This window comes from Zonotrichia leucophrys, chromosome 2, assembly GCF_028769735.1.
Source record: "Zonotrichia leucophrys gambelii isolate GWCS_2022_RI chromosome 2, RI_Zleu_2.0, whole genome shotgun sequence".
NCBI classification, from domain to species: Eukaryota; Metazoa; Chordata; class Aves; order Passeriformes; family Passerellidae; genus Zonotrichia; species Zonotrichia leucophrys.
In genome coordinates, this window is record NC_088171.1 from 47,822,186 (window position 1) to 47,839,075 (window position 16,890).

Consider the following 16,890-nt stretch of genomic DNA (forward strand, 5'->3'; position numbering starts at 1 on the left):
CTGGTATTCATATGACTGCAATTGAAGGGTCAGAACAAAAATCCCTGCAAGTCACAGAGGTGAGCACCCAGACTGCCAGGACTGAGACAGCAGATGGGGAAAAACAAGGTTAAAAAAAAACCAAACAGCCTTGTCATATTTTAATCAGCTACATTTGAGCTAGAGTGCCTTACACAAGGCTGATGGCACAAACCAGCCTTTCCTTGGCCTCCAGTTACACTACAGCAAAACAAGCTCTCTGTAGCACTGGTCAGTCCAAAGGGAGAGGAGTATTTTTGGTCTGGAAGGACTTTTACTGGTTGGTAAATGTCAGAAAAAGTGAGGTAATGTGGGGAAGGAGCTGTAAAGGGGAGCTACCTGCAGCAAAGCCTGATATCAAGGATGATGGTACCGAGAGTGGAAGGAAGCACATGCTGATTTCTGTGCATTGTGGTGTGTGGATGGCTTTGGCCTGGGTTAAGGCTTCAAAAGAGGAAGTTCAGCCTGGGATCCACAGGAGTCTGGAATTTCAACACATGGACATCACAAGGAGCATTTCTACCTTTGACATAAAGCAAGGGTGGCCCTAGTAACTTTCTGAGAAAAGCAGACTCTTATCCTCTTCAGCTAATTTAGCTGAGTCAGGTCAAAACTCAGGTCACAGCAGGACTGGTCCCAAAAGAAAACCACTGAGATCTCTTGCTGACTGCAGCAAGATTTGCAGAGTACTCATTAAAGGGTCACAAAAAATTCAGCAATACACTTCTGTGCTTAAGGTGAGAGAGGAGGGATGCAAGTGGCAGGTGGTGACCCAGGCACTGTGGTGCTCTCTGTTTTCTGCAATTATAAACACCACCTGCTATCAGGGTTTCTACAAGAATTAGACGTAGCCCCAGCACAGACCCTTTAGAAGGTGCACATGCAAGCTGTTCAATAAAACCATCTTAACATTCCTCCTTCAGGTAAAAGTGCTGTGGAATAAACAAAGGAGATATGGATATTTATTTCCTCAGAAATCTCCAACAGCAAGGGATAAAGGAGTGTGGGAGACATGGCAGTCTGGTAAGAAAATGCATAGTGGAAGATTTAAAGACAGAGAAAGAATAATTCCAACCAAATTACATATTGTTTCCTTTCTCAGCCAGCAAGCAGAGGCATCACCACTATCATTACATAATGTCTTCCTAAGCCCCCCTCTCGTGAACTGGCATCCCACAAAAAACATCTCTGGGAACAAACATACAGGCAGAAAAGGGGTAAAAACTGGAGAATGGGCAGAGTCATTTTAATTTAGATTACTGAATGATGCACAAAAACTGCCTGGGGGAGAAGTCCTTAGAGAAAATGGCAAATCTTTATATTACATGACATTAATTACACTTTTACTGTGAGCTAACCCTATTACAGTATTGTGTGTGGACACAGAAAATGGTCCTTCTGTAGTGTCCCTCCTAAGAGCTGTCCTTGCAGGGGCCCAGCCATGGGGTTTACTGTGCTCTGTGTCACTGCCCATAAAGGCTGCTTAATGCACTTCCTTGCAAGTAGATTTCTTTACGACTATACCAGATTAGAGGAATGGGGAGGAGCAAGATTTTCATTAACTTATTCTTTAGTGTGAGGTCCTCTAACATGAGCTCCAAATTGGATGTGAAATCCTTGTCCCAGACACCCCAGCTAGACCTCTGGTGCAGGACTGGAAAAGTACTGCCAACACCAGTGGGGCAGGATGTCATGACTACTCAGATCATTTGTGATGGTTTATCCTCCAGCATAACACCTTGGAGCACAAATCTGAGCATAGCTGTGGGGCATAACCCTCAGCCTGCATTCAGAAAAGTGACAGAAGTTAGTTCTTACCTGTACTGGATTGCTGGGAGACAAGTAATGTCTTCCTCGGGCTCAGGTGGCAATGGACAACAGCAGAGGTTCAGAGCTGGAGCAACATTGCTGGAGTTTTGTCGGAAGCAATAGATGTCAGAGAAACAGGAAGAAAAAAACCAAAACAAAAAAACCAAAACAAAAAAAAAAAAAAAAAAAAAAAAAAACCACAAAAAAAAAACAACAAAGGAAGATGAGAGGGCAAGAAAAATATGATTAGTCAGGCTCTGGTAAAACCACAAGAAAGAATTTAGTCAAACCGCTATCACATAAGGGCTTCACACCATGAACAAGATCTATAGCAATAGATCCCTCTTTGCCTCAAGACAGCAGGGCTTGGCCAAGACAAATTAAATTGATTCATATTTCCCCTCTCCAAACAAAGTATCTTACAAACACCCTAAGCACTACCGTACTTGAAGCAAAAGGTGTGATAGAGATACCAAACAAAGTGCTCAAAAGCAAGGTGCAAACAAACCGGAAGGAGCCAGAAAAGCTACATCAAAGCAAGTATTTTAACAGAGACATCAAGGTGCCCAAAAGTTACTTTGGCTCTGAGTGATTGCAAATCTCTTCCTCACCAAAAGCTGAGGGAGCCTGTAATAGCATGGAGATCAATTAACCCATGGAGGTTGTGGGTATAAGGAAGAGTGTGTGAGCTGCTTCAGGAAAGAAAAAGCAAGCCAAAGATTTGAGCTAGGTCCCAACATGGATGAGGTAGCTTGAAAATCTTCCTGAGCCTCTTTTCAAAGCATCTGAGATGGGGTCTCCTGAGAGAACAGGGATTTGTGCAGGCAAACCACTACAGACTGCAGTTGACATGATACATAATTTGTCCCAACAATAATGGGATGGATGAGAGAAAGAAAACCAGCCACTTGGTGCTATAAAGACACTGAATCTTTTGGATCCAGCTGGGCTGGATCTGTCTATCTGTGCACTGCAGGGGAAACCCTTGCTGGAAGTTTCTGCAACTCTGACACTACCAGCTGAACTACCAGAATTCCCATCAGGGACTTCTCTAGCCCTATGCTTCCTGCACCTAGCTAGCCCTCTCATTTTGCTGGAATTGAATGAATGCTGGCACAAAATATTCGGTCAATGTCTGCCAATCAGCTGAGAATGACGGCCAGTACTGGGGAGTATACTGTCCTCTAGGATTAGCTAGATTTGAGAACAAGTCTTTCCATAGGCTCATATTGCAATTATTTGGCAAGAACACTGCATTAATAGTGGATTTTTCCTTCTGTAGGACAGACATGCCATGCTCAGCAGCGCAGAAAACTCATGCTCTGGCAAACGCCTCCAAAAATAACTTCCTACTTGCTAGATTTGCTTTGTGCACTTGCACGCCCAGTTGCTGAGTAGTAATCAGTGTAAGCACATGTACAAGGAGAATTCAACCTGTGTACAGCAGTCAACTTCAAATGTGGACTTTGGAGTAATGCTTTGCAAGTATGTAATGGATTTCAAGGCCAAAATGAGACTGCCCACTGACAAATAGCTACAAAATTCCCTGGTTTTTACAGGTAAAAGCAAAACAATATACCAGCAGGAGTATTGGAAGTGAAAAATGCTGGTGAAGTGTCAAAGTGAAGAGTGGTGGAGTGCTCTTTCACTCCAGTATTTTTTTTTATAATTCAGTGCATTCAATTACATTAAAAAAGGGGGAGGGTGGAATAAGTCAAAGCAAATTAATTCATTTTGGAAGCTGCTTTTTCTTTTTCAAAATCAAAATCAGTAAAATATAGTGCAAGGAATGCAAGGGGCCTAGGAATAAGGAATGTACAAATTAGACATGCTGCTCTGAATCAGTTATTTTCTACAACAACACTCTCTCAAAAGTGGTCAGAGAGAGAAAATGAAGAAAAAATGGGTAGATAAAGATGTAGGGTAGTTTTTTATCCTGTGACTGTCAATACTACCCTGAGGCAGAGAGATGGCTGGTAAACAGCAAAAAAAAATATATATATTAAAAACCCCTTGATACTTATCTATTTCTTGTATGAAGCACTCCTTAGCCCAAAATGCCACATAGCAGTGTGTGCAAATCTCTGTGACGGTTTCACCCATATTTAAAAATTTCTGAAATCCTTCAGAAAGATTTCAAACTGCCATGGTGGGAAAAGAAAATACTTCCTACGGGGGAAAAATAATGATACAGAAAAGACCCAATTATGTTTGAAATTTATGTTGTGTTCTTACCCTTAATACCGCAATTTCACTGTCAAAAGGATAGCAAAATAGTATTTTGCTTGGTTAATCCATGGTATTTTTCTTCTGAGTGAGTTTGGCAAAAAGAAAGTACTTAAGCAGCAGGGCCCCAGTTCCATGTGGCCCCCAAAGGACAGTCATTTTCCACACCATCTCCTGGGCATCCCTGAAAATTCTACCAATTTGGCTCAACATTTTTAGCTGCGATATTCAGCTCAAAAGAAAGCATCAATAGAGCAAACACCACGTGTTTTGTTATGAATGCCTGTCTCATAGTCTGGTTCCTGGGTACCTCATTGTGTGCCTGGACAAGGCTTTCCCAGGGCTGGGACCTTCATATCACCTCTCTGTAGAGTGGGCTGGTCATCATCCCTGATGATGCTTCCCTTCTTTGGGATTGCCTGTTTTCCCCAAACTTGCAGGAACAACCTACCTCTGAGATCTAGCTTTTTCTAGCTGGGTAGCCACCCAACCTGCCAAGTCCTGGAACTACTGTGAGTGTGAGAAGGAACAGACATCCATCCTCTCTTCCTCCATCCTTCCATCCTCCCTTCCTAGAGAAATGATGGAGAAAAATTATAAATGCATGAGCAAGACAAATGTGAAATGATCAAAGTAAAGAGGACAAAAAGATGTTTTAGGAAGGGAAAGAACAGTTCAGAGAACGTTTGGGCTCCTGAACTAGCGAGGAGCTAAGATAGTAGCTCTGAATTTTATCCCCACAGCTCTCCCATCTGCTTGCTTACAGCTCCTGCCTCTCCGTCCCAGTCGAGCCCAGCCAGAAGATGATCCATCATGCAACCTGCCTGAAGTGGGCTTTTAGCTGCTCTGGGGGCTCCCATGCAGGGAAGACACAACCACACAATTCGAGGGAGGTTATAAATCCCCAGTGCCACTGTCTAGCAGGTTACCACAGTGAGAGTTTTTTGCTTCACAGCTTTTGAAGAGAGCCCTGGGAGCAGAAGGATGAGAGGGAAAGAAGGAAAGGGGGGAGAGAGTCTGCAGCGGGAGGAGGGGAAGAATGGAGTCATGCTCACAGCTTTTCACAGCTGAAAACAGACCCCACTGCTGGTAATGTGAGAGGGCTGGAGCAGGCGCCAAATGGATAAGGCTGTAGACAGTGGGACCAGAGCGCTGATACTTGCCAGTACCTGCAGATAGGAGACAAATAATTGGCACATGTTAAGAAAAGAAAAAAAAAAATGGAGGGGGAGGGGGGAAGAGAAAAGAAAAAAAAGCGAAAAAAAAAAAAGACAGGCAGAGAAAGACAGAGTTGTTAGACATCCGTATTTTCTAAATGTGTCTGGCAGGAGCCCCAGCAAGGAATTTAATCAGCAAGAGTTGTTTAAACTGGGCTTTGAAAACAAGCCCTGTGCTGCTAGTAATGAACTTCATATCATCTGCAACTCCTGTTTGCTGACGACATTCAATTTGTTAATTCTGCAGCTGGTGATAGGGGTCAGATATGAAAGTGACGATTGTTTTTTGACGTCCCAACCCCTGCTCACATCTTTCTAATTAATCCTTTTAGGAGCCACCAGCAGATCAAGAGAAGTGTGGGGAGGGAGGGAGTATGGGGAGGAGGAGAAAGAGAGACTTTTGTTTGTCTGGCCTGTGGCTCCTTGCCTCCCTCTGTGGCGGAAAGGAGACACAAGGGCATACCTGCTACTTATGGCCATGAGCTGTTACAGATGTCTTAGAAAACTTTAATGTTGGAAAAGCAGGTAGCAAAAAATAAAAATGAATAAAAAAGGGTCACATGGTCACAAAATAGGTAAGGTTGGAAGAGACCACAGTGGGTCATCCGATCCAACCTCCTAGCTCAAGCAGGGCCATCCTAGAGCACATTGCACAGGATTGTGTCTAGATGGTTGTTGAGTATCTCCAGTGGAGGACACTCCACAACCTCTCTGGGCAACTTGTGACAATGCATAGTCACTGCTCAGTAAAGTTCTTCCTCATCAGGTGGGACTTCCTGTACATCCATTTCTGTTCCTTGCCTCTTGTCCTAGTGCTTGGCACCACTGAGAAAAGCCTGGAAACATCCTCTTGGCACCCTTCTTTCAGATATCGATAGATATTGATGACAGTCCCTTCCCTCTCAGTCATCTCTTCTCGAGGCTGAACAAGCCAAACCTCCTCAGCTTTTCCTCATAAGAGAGATGTTCCTGTTACCCAATGATCCTTGTTGCCCTCCCATGGACCTACCCCAGGAGTTCCAAGTCTCTCTTGTACTGTGGAGCCCAGAACTGAACACAGCACTCCAGATGTGGCATCACCAGGACTGAGTAGAGGGCCAGGGTCACTTACCTCAACCTGCTGGCAATGCTGTTCCTAATGTACCCCAGGATACCACTGTGCTTCTTGGCCACAAGGGCCCTGCTGGCTCAGGGATGGCCTGTTGTCCACTGGGACCACCAGCTTTTCTCTGCAGACCTGCTTTCTAGAAGACTAGGCCCCAGCCTAATGGGGGTTACTTTCTCCCAGGTGCAGGACCCTGCATTTACCTTTGTTGAATTTCAGACTGTCTTCTCTGCCTATCTCTCCAACCAGTTAAGGTCCTTCCCCCTAAAATAGCTCACTTTAAAATCTGGCAAGTGTTTCATATTAACTGTCTCCATGGGGAATGAGAAGAGTGATGGAATTAGCAGTGAGGTAGGAAACCATTCTTCCATTATATTATCTTGCTGATATGGGGTTGGTGAGATCCCACTGGTTTAAAGAGTATGTACAAGCCACATGGAAATCCAGCAACTCTGTGCAGGCAGTTAAGAATGTCATCAAACAGAGAAGAAATCACGGGCTCAGGAGGAGCCCAAGTGCACACACAGAGGCAGGTACTGCAAGGGAATCAGGACCCACCAACCAGCACAGAGGTTCACAATGTACAGATGTCTTTAATGGAAACAGCAAAAGGGCAGGAGATACTGCTGGCCTGTGCAGCATGAGAACAGGAGCACTTTGCAGATGCCAAAGTCTCCCTTCACTGAGTTTTTAACCTGGGAGCCTGAACTTCTTACCTAGGAACTTGTTTAAGGTGTTTAATCTGCTGCAGTGACCACATGTGCCTTGGAGAGGGTCAGCTGGCACATCAACCTAGATGTGGTGCAGTGGAGTCTGTGTTCATCTGCAGAGGTTGGATGAGGAGGCCTTGTAAGGCAGAAGAGCCAGCAATCAAGAGAGAAATCTTATAAAAGGTGAAAATGTTAGAGTGGAAAACTGGCTGGGTGACAAGATTTTAAGAAAGGAAGACCTGAGATTATGCACAGAGATTACTGGCACTGGGGAAAGGTAGAAGAAAATAAACTTGCTCTTGTTAACACTAGGCTGAAAAATAATTCTTTAACAGAAGTTAGGTTTTGCTTTCTCAGTCCACCTCAGCACTGAGGTTTGGACTCACAGGAAATCCATCATCATCAGCCTCCCTAAAGCAGGAGAGTCCTGGCAGAGGTTGTACCTGTTCTGGGTCAGAGCTGAGGAAACAGTTCCAAGTACCTGCTCTCACTCAATGATTCCCCAGGAGAAGAAGGCTGGGATGCTGGCACAGCTGGGTAAACACATCTACCCATTTGCTCTGTTCCAACAGGATCTAGCACTGAACCTTTGGCTCAAATGCAGTGATCATGGTTCCTCTCAAGAAAATGGGGCTCTACCAGCTCATTTTGGCTGTGTATCCAATGCACCCTGCCTTTTCTGTGGACAAAAAGTACAGCTACTTGCTTATATGCTGTCAGTGATCTTGTTTTCCTACAGAAGTTTTCACCTGACTCACTTTATTAACCAACTACTGCTCTCAACCATTCTCATAATAGTTTACCCATCCAGTATAAACTTGCAGTATCCAGTATTGTGATGAAAAATCAACCAGCTCCATAAATGTTTACCTTTCTTTAGTAGGCTTTATGAGTATGCATTAATTTGCACACAGAAAAGAGGTCTATTGCTCTTTCACTGCAGACTCAAAAAATTAGTAAAACACAGTTCTGCTCTTGGCATGCCTGGAACAAGACTAGCTTCAATTAAATTGGCCTAGATTTAAATCAATTGTCTCATAAGCCCACTTTGCCTTTATGGCGTCATTTTAGTTTGTTCCAAACATTATGCAGAAAATCTAGAAAAATACTGGTGGTGGGGGAGAGCTGTATGTTGTGATTAAATTGATGCAAAGATGTTGTTAGGGATGGAGGTATCTTCCTACGTGGGAATCACTGCTTTCCACAAGCAAGTAACTCACTATCAAAGCCTGCTTGCAAAAGTAAAAGAGTATCAGAGGGCTGCCTGAGGTTCCTGGGAGACACCAGGCCCACAGAGGACAAAGAGCTCTGCTCCATCTGCTGATAATAGAGGACAAATACCTGGAAGGATGAAACTGCATTGGGACATCAGCAGTGAAACAGAAAATTCCCCATGAGATAAGCTGAAGACAAGAAAACAGAAATATAAATGCAGTGAAAAATGAGTAGAGGAGACTGAATTTCTCAGGCTATTTAAAACATGCAGTTATTTTTTTATAGGCTTTCACCTGTTGCATCTGTGAACATGAGCAAATCTTTCACTCCTGCAAGATTTCTAGACTTAATTTAGCTACTTATGAAAGACTCATTGGCCCTGAACATCTCTGCAAGTGGCTCATGGTACCCACTCTGCTTAGCCAGAAGTGCAAAGCACTTAGAGAAAAACATTATCCTTTCCAGTGTTTATGTTCAGCTCAAGCACATCTTAACCCTTTTATTGTCTGTATGTTTAAGTCCTACAGGTACCCTGTCACATAAAAGACATACTGTTTATTATTCCAGTGTTAACAAAGTACTTGAGGGAAACAGTCATCTATTTTCAGTGGGGGAAAAAACCCAACTAAAGCAAATATGGCAAGAATTGCCAGCTCCAATAGCAGCAAGAGGATCTTTTACTCTCAACCCACTGCAGAGGCATCCCCACATGAGCCTTGTGCAGGCAGTTGTACCTCTCTAGCTGCATCTTTAACCACAGCTTTCAATTGAAACTATGGTACTTTGCTCACTCTGCTGTTCTTGCATGTCTTTTCTTTGAAATCTGAACAATATTTCCTTTTATGAATTAACTACGTGCATGGTTATAAATTCTGTTTTAGGTTGATAGTTCTGATTTTCTCAGATAAGAAAAGGGCTTTACATCAACCCAGAAAACGTTACACCATAAAGAATCAATTCCATACATTATCCACCCAATGTTCTTAAACACTAGAGGTCTTTTTACTAGATATGTATCTTGCCACAATATGAGGTTTTAATAAATGTGAAAATAAATATTTAAGAGAAACACACCCTGTCTCTGAGAAACACACACAAATAAAAAGCAAAGCATGTCTATATCAAAAACAGCTAAAAGGAATAAAGTCAACAAATACAGTGTTTAAGTAATCAACATTCCCAGATAGGTGATGTCAAAATGGTAATTATCTTTCCAGAACTGTCTGAAAATCTAAAGCAGGAGGAAAATACCCAAAGAACTGTATTGCACTGCTCTCACCCTGTGAGGGTAAACAGTACATCTGGAATAATGTACTCACAAAATGGTGCTCATCTTCTACAGCCCTCCAGAGCTCTATGGAAAGGGTGTAGGCAGTCCAAAGGGACACAATTACAAGCAAAGGAATAAAATTTAACACAGTAACATTTGCAGTGTTTATCAGAACAAATTCCCCAGCAATGAGGCATAGCTGACATACGGAAATGTCCTTAAGGAATCAATGGCTGCTCCATTAAGGGTTATGCTAGATAAAAGCAGGCAGTGCTACAACTTGGAAGGAAAAGCTTCCAAATGTTCTGATTTCTGCAACAGAATGAAATGACAGAGACTCTGCTGGGCAGCAAAGTTTCAAAAATGCCTTTAGGTCTCTGGCTTGTTTAAGCTGCCTCTTGGAGAGCAATGCAAAAGAATTAGACTGTATGAAAGCGGCATTATTCAGAAGGTGTTATCTTAGGCCCTTTGGAACAAGGTTACCCTCTTGTATTTAGAGCTTAGGCCTTATGATTCATTATTTATGTCTGCCCTGTCTTGGAGGCGGTTTGAGGATGCTGCTGCAGTGCAGGCCACCAAGAGCAGAGTTTGGGAGGCTGTGGTTCAGTAAAAGAACACAGGACAGGGAGAATAAGGACAGGTACTTAAAGATACCCACTGAGCTTTCTAGATCCATGTTGAGGAATCCAAAAACAGCTTGATTTATGAAAAAAGCACGTAAATATCAGACTCTCACAGCGAAAAGACTATTTAGGATACACAGCTTAGGAATCATGGATGGAAACCATAACCAAAGCAGCATTTTAAACTGTTTCTAACATGTTATAGGGAAAGAGAAAAACTTTCATCTTCAGTGTGGGCAAGCACCTACACCAGGAACAGAATATATTAGAGACAGTCCTTGCTGCCCAAATGCCGTCCAAATCTTAATAATTAACATTATTGATAGATATCAGTTTTCAATACTAATACTTCAATACTGCTGCACAGAAACCAATTTTCCAGCTTTTATTTATTCATCAATTTCCATCTCGAGACCACAGAGGTATCTATGCTGACAAGTGAAAAATGGGGGAATCAACAGAGAAATATCTTAAAACAATACCGTTGTTATGCAGCACCACTGTCACGGGATTATTGCCCTTCTCTCCTCCTGTAATGAGAGGTTTGACCTGTACTGCATGGGCTGAAAAGGGACAAGTGACCCACGTACCAAGAGGCCCAACTCTCTCACCAGCAAGTGCCAATGCATTTTGCATTAGCACTTCTCTCGAGGAGACCCTGAGTCCCAGTGCCAGTGGGGCTAGGGGAGTGTGAAAAACCTCCAGAATGTGCTTTCTCACAGCCTGACAGATAACTTGCCATGAAACCCAAAGACTGTCATGTCATCCAGGACTCAATAGCCCATATTATAATTCAAAGGAATGACCTGCTGCTCACAGGTTATGTAGACAATCCTTAAAACTTCTACTGCAAAGTTGTTTTTCTTAGGAACACAGCTTTGCTCCTCACACCTATTCCGTAAATCCACATAAAATATTATTCATTTGGGTCTCTCTGGAACAGCAAAGTTCAGCTGGTTTGAAAAACAGAAAAAAAAAATACCTACTTACTCAATATTTTCATTCTATGGCCTTTATTTTGCAAAAGAGTGGGTAAAGAGAAGCAGATGACAAAGCTTTAAAATAAAAATATTTTTTTAAAAAGGAAAGGGTTAACATGAAGGAGGTTATTTTATCTCTAAATTTCAAGTCCAAGATGCTCTGAGCAAGCAGTGGTTGAGGACAAAGCTAAAGTAGTAGGTTTCTCTTTAAAGAAATGCAGACCAAGTAGCAAAATATAGACTGAAAATTAAAGTGCATGAAGACAAAACTGCTTAAATTAGCCTGGGGAAGTGTATCTATCTAAGTCTTGCCTATATTAGACAGAGCTTGCTGGAAAAGGGAAAACTGTAAAATTACCAGCAAGTTGCCCTACTGGAAGCACAACCTTATATTAGGAAAAAGGAGATTTTTGGCTGCTATAGCCCCATAAAGTTCCTTCAAGCAAGTAAGCCAAGCAGGAGAAAGGATTCAGCTTCTGCTGAGCCATTTGCCTGCACCTGCAGCCTGATGGAGAAACTTTGCTGGTAATGGTTAATATCTTGGTATTTAGAACTGTCCTTGGCACTCTTGCACAGCCTGGGGAGGAAGAACTGAGCTTCATACACTGCATTTCAATACAATACAATGTTCTGGGTGGCAGAATCTGATTTCTATACACCCTACATAAAATAAAATTTTAAAATAAAGTAAAGTAAAATAAAATAAAATAAAACTCTTTACTTGAAGTTGAGGAGAAAATTGATCAAATTTAAAATATTCAGGGGGAGGCAGAGATCCTGGGAAACAGGGGAGAGTGGAGGCTGGGGCCTTCTGCGCCCTCACATGGAAGGGCTTAAAACCCTCTCTAGAAGGTCCAGGTGCAAATTACCATTTCCACTCCTCATCCTTCCCTAACTCACAGATGCTGTAACTCAAGATGCTGTAACTCAAATGCAAATTTTGAGCATGGATCCAATGCCTTAAGCCCTTCCAAACTCCTCTTGCCCAGTTGGCCCAGCACCTTTGGAGTGAGGTGACTATCTCTGCAAACCAGTCTCATGATTTTATAGTTTTCAAATTTGCCCCTCTACTTCCAATACTTCCCCAAAACCCCATTCCAAAATCCTTTTTTAACTCATTGCACAGAAGCTACAACAAATGCTTGCAGAATGCTGACCTAAAGCACCATTCTTCACCTGATTCAACACCTTGTAAACTTTAAATTTTTTCCTACATGGCTTCTAATACTGAGTTTCTAATAGAAACCCTGTACAGACAGACAGCACCATTTTGTGGCCAGTTCAATGCAGATGGCCAGGATAATGTACCCATCTCCTCCCAGTATCTGGTTTGGCCAATTCTCATTTTGCTCTTCTCAGCAGAGGGGATGCCCAAGATTGGTTAAAGAGAGTTAGGCATCCAAGTCTCTGTTTTAGACTGCTAATGCACGCTGCTTGCAATTTACTTGCAAATCCCCAGGCTTAACCTAACAAGAAAATGTAATTTTAGCCTCTTTAGGTTTCTTTGCTGTTTATAAGTAAAGAAATCTATCACACAAAATAAAACAGTGGGGGTTTTCAACAGTAGTCTCCATTCAGGCAAAATGGTAACTTTTTCCAGGACAATCTTGATTTTCTACTACCAAAATATGGGTCTCAGAATTACATTCTGCATTGCAGATTTCATATTTGTGGCCTGCAGTCACAGGAAACTTATCCTTCAAAAGTTAATTCAGTAGGACCACAATATGGGACTTGCTGTTCAAAACAATAGGAAGAGAACTTTTTTTCTTTTCCTTACTTACCAAGGCCAAAATAAAGAATAAAAAAAAAAAAAGAAAGAAAATCAACTTTATCTTCTGGAAATGTCACATTTGCTTTGTGTCCTTCAGAATCCATTGATTTCTCTCTTCTTCCCCTGGAGTAATTGCCCAGACCTTTTCTGCCCATCTACACTTTCTCAGCCACATGCTGAAGAAACATTCACTATTAGCATGTCTCAGAGGTGCTAACCTAAAGAGACAATATTCATGACATAAAAAACCCTCTACAGCCTCTTCTATCCCTTTTCATTCTTACTTTTCAGAAGACAGGGATCAGAAGAGGAATTTCCACAATGGTATTGTTTCAGCTTAGTATGAAGAAAATCCTTGATTCTTTATGTGTGCTTGGAAGCCTATAGTAATCATATTATTCCAGGGTCCTTATTGCTGGTTAATGGAATTCTTTTAATATTGACCCAAGTTTCTATTAAATAGGTTTGCATTGATCTGGTGATGTATAGAGCTCAAGCAAGTCTATCTATGTGTAAGCAAATTAAAAGCCTTAAGCCTATACAGCCAAACTGTATAATCCCATGCTGAAAAATTGATTCTCTGATACTCTCCTGGGGACATTTTTTTTTCTTTTTAGGTAAAGAAATGTCTTCAATTTCTTTGAAAGAAAGAAAAATATCACAAATATTTCACATTCAACAAATACAGTCCAAAGCTACACAGAATAAGTGTTTATAATTAGAAACTGCACCTTGCATTGGGTAACACAGCACTGACAATTCAGCAGTTATAATGAACATATTAATTATGTTGAATACAATCAATTATGTTGCTGCAGCATCACTCATCATTATTTTCCAGCCTGAGCAGAGAGTTTGATATTTTTGTAGCAATATGTTTACCACAGCCTTGCTGTCACAAAATTCATTACCAACATCACCCAGACCATCCTCCTTTGAAATCAAATTGGTCTCAGTGTGCTTTTTCCCTGTCCTGGAATAAAGTCATCAAACACATAGATCTCAAAACAATTAGTAAATTACACTGTGCTGGTTGTGTATGTGCAGTAGTATTGAAGATGCACCCAGGAAACCTGTGGCAATAGATCTACAATAATAAGAACTACAAATCTACATGAGAACCAGTCTCCAGCCACCACCATGGGTGTTCACAGCCACAGAATGTGAGGATGAGCAGGAGCTCAGATGGGTGTTCCCAAGGCACCATGCTCCAGAGTGGCTTATCCCAACTCTAACAAGAACTGCATTCACTTTGAAGTCTCTCTTCTAAGAGAAGGTATCAGTACTCTTCTCCCCCTTTCTCTCCCACCATGTCCATTAATAACATTCATTAATTAACCAGGACATAATCCATCTTCACTATCAGACCTGTGGTTCAGAAAGCAGCCAAGGAGCAGGAAGACACACATGTACATACACCCAAATAAGTGGGATGCCTTCAACCTTATTTCCATATGAAATTAGACTAAAATAATCATAAAGCTTAATTCAGTTTCTCAGTTCCTGTTTCACACACATTTTAACCCTCCAGCACAACTGCACTAAAGCTGTTCTTTGTCTAATGTATTACAGGCTACTAGCACAACTCCCAACAAACCACAACATATCCAAGGTGCCCAACTACATATAAAGACCAACCCACATTTTGGAAACTCAGACACAGCACCTATAATTTGGGGGCCATTCTTACATTACCCAGTTAATACGTGCATATGTTTCTGTTGTGCACTTATAGCACATGAGCAGAGTGAGTAACAAAAAAACCACAAAAGCCTGCAAAAATATAGTAGTCAGGATGGCAGAGTTCATGCAGTGTTTTTAATGTGCATGGAGGATGCTGTCTCAATGCTTACCTTACTGAGTGGGATCTGTTCAAGAAAAGATAGGTAGTAAGTAAAAAACCAACTTTTTAGAAATGCTAATTAACATCAAACACAATCAATAATCTTTAAAACCTCCCTGTTATGAGCATGAAAAATTACAGCTTTGCAAACTGAAGTAGGTCTTGGTAGATGTGAAGATCTTCGGACTGGAAGAGCCATACCTGCTGTTACCGTGTGTGCAAGCACTTCCATTGCTTATTATCAATATCCAAAAGCGCTTATCAGCAAAACCAGATATGTTTAGTTAGGGTACTGCATGCCATAAACCTTGCATGTATTTCAAGAAATGTTTTTAGTACTTGTTCTTCTGATTCACGCTCAGCTGAGACCCAGCCTAGCCTCTATTCTGTGCATGCCACTTTTCTGCTGGAGAAATTTTGAATGCCAGTTTTCTTTTGGTGGACTTTCCACATGCTTCTGTAGGAGTAGTGCAACACCTTGCTTTCATAATGAAGTTGTGTGCTTTCTTCTCCATGATTTCTCAGACACACACAATTATAAAGTGCTAAAACAATTCTCCTGCGGGTCAGCTGCATGAACTTGCTTTGGGGTGACAAGAGTGAAAGCCTCCACATCATCACCAGCTCTAGAGAGTTAGCAGAATTAATAGATCACATCCCTGCATCAAAGGAAACCCTCTGCCTACCAGGACCTCAGTGCTGCATTATGACTGTCTTAAAATCAGAGAAAACTTTCTGGAATATTAAAGAAAAATTACCGTCATGGATCCTTAAAAGTCAGTTTATCACAAAAGCAGTAAATTCCTGTCTGCACAGAGAAAAAAATCCTTGTCTCTCTCTCTCCCTTCCCTACTAATAGTAGGCATTACCTACTATGTGGTTACCTGCAGGATTTACAGGGAGTGTAGGATGCAAACAGTTCTTTCTCCAGGTGCAGGAGTCAAGCTGAAAACAAGGGCTCATAGTATGCCCTGCCCCCTTTGCAAGATGAGGGGCTACCTCAGCTGGCTGTGGAGCCCCCCAGGGCTGGGGCGTGCTCCCAAGTCCTGTCTACCTCAATTCTCTGCCCCAGCCCTGAGCTGGAAGGTGACCTGCAGGAAACTCACAAAAAGCCATTACTGTGTTGTGTCAGCTCAGAAAACCGCAACAGGGCCAGGCAGGGGAGGAAAAAGCCTGGAGAGGAAATCAAGGAAATTCACTTTGGCAGAAACTAGCAAAGCCTTTTTCTGAATGTTAACTATCTAATTTAATGAAGTCTAGAGATCAGTAGAGACAATTGTCACTGCCAGCTTTGATGCCAATCACAACTCTGGAACACGAGCCAGTGAATGCATCCAACATACAAAGGAGAAAACAAAAACAAGGCAAGGATTTGACCCTGTGCTCTCATGATCCTTTAAGAAGAAATATCACCTTTCAAAACTATGGGGGAAAAAATCTTCCCAGTCAGAGCAAGTCAGCAAGAAAAAGGAAAGAGAAGTCACAAGGCAAAAGACTACAGAACTGTAATTTCTCTCTGTTGGTCTGTAGTGCCTTTAGGGCTGTCAGTGGGAACACTTGTGGGCTGAAAACCTCTATGTGAGCTGAAAATTAGGGAAGATTTCTCTAATCCCTGTCAGGGAAGCAGGCCTGCACATTTTCCCTTGTGGGCAGCTCTAAGTCTGCTGTGCCTTCATGGGAGTCCTATCACCCGGACACATTTCTCCTGTGCCAGTGGGTTCCCAGTATCCTCAGCTCCATCACTCCCTTCACTTTATTCTTGAGAAGGCGTATGGTGAAGGAGACATTTCGCATCTCTGCTTAGTATATAAAGACAAACTCCAAACCTCTGTGCATCAAAGGCACAAGTAACCAAATTAATATAGTCTGATTTCTTTCAAGCAGTTTTTTCTATAGAGACTTTCAATGGAGGAAAATTAGAACCATTAGGCTTGGAAAAGACCTGCAATATCCAGTCCAACATTTGAATATCACCATGCCCCCTAAACCATATCACAAAACAACACTCATTTTGGAACACTTCCAGGGATGGTAAATTCCAGCTTTTTTCCTGCAAATCTGTAGATCTATAGTTCTCATTCCTATTGGAAAACATGGATT

The 16,890-nt window shown here is 42.0% G+C and overlaps 1 long non-coding RNA gene across 1 annotated transcript in view; it reads right to left on the reverse strand.

Annotated features, from left to right (window-relative positions):
* Positions 1–392: 392 nt before the first annotated feature.
* LOC135443139 (uncharacterized) overlaps positions 393–16,890 on the reverse strand; it is a 67,035-nt gene continuing 50,537 nt past the window's right edge. The window contains exons 2-5 of the long non-coding RNA XR_010438833.1: positions 5,109–5,222; positions 4,505–4,625; positions 1,837–1,926; positions 393–500 (exon numbers count right to left, since the gene is read on the reverse strand). This is a non-coding gene — a long non-coding RNA (uncharacterized LOC135443139). The remainder of the gene's footprint in view (positions 501–1,836; positions 1,927–4,504; positions 4,626–5,108; positions 5,223–16,890) is intronic.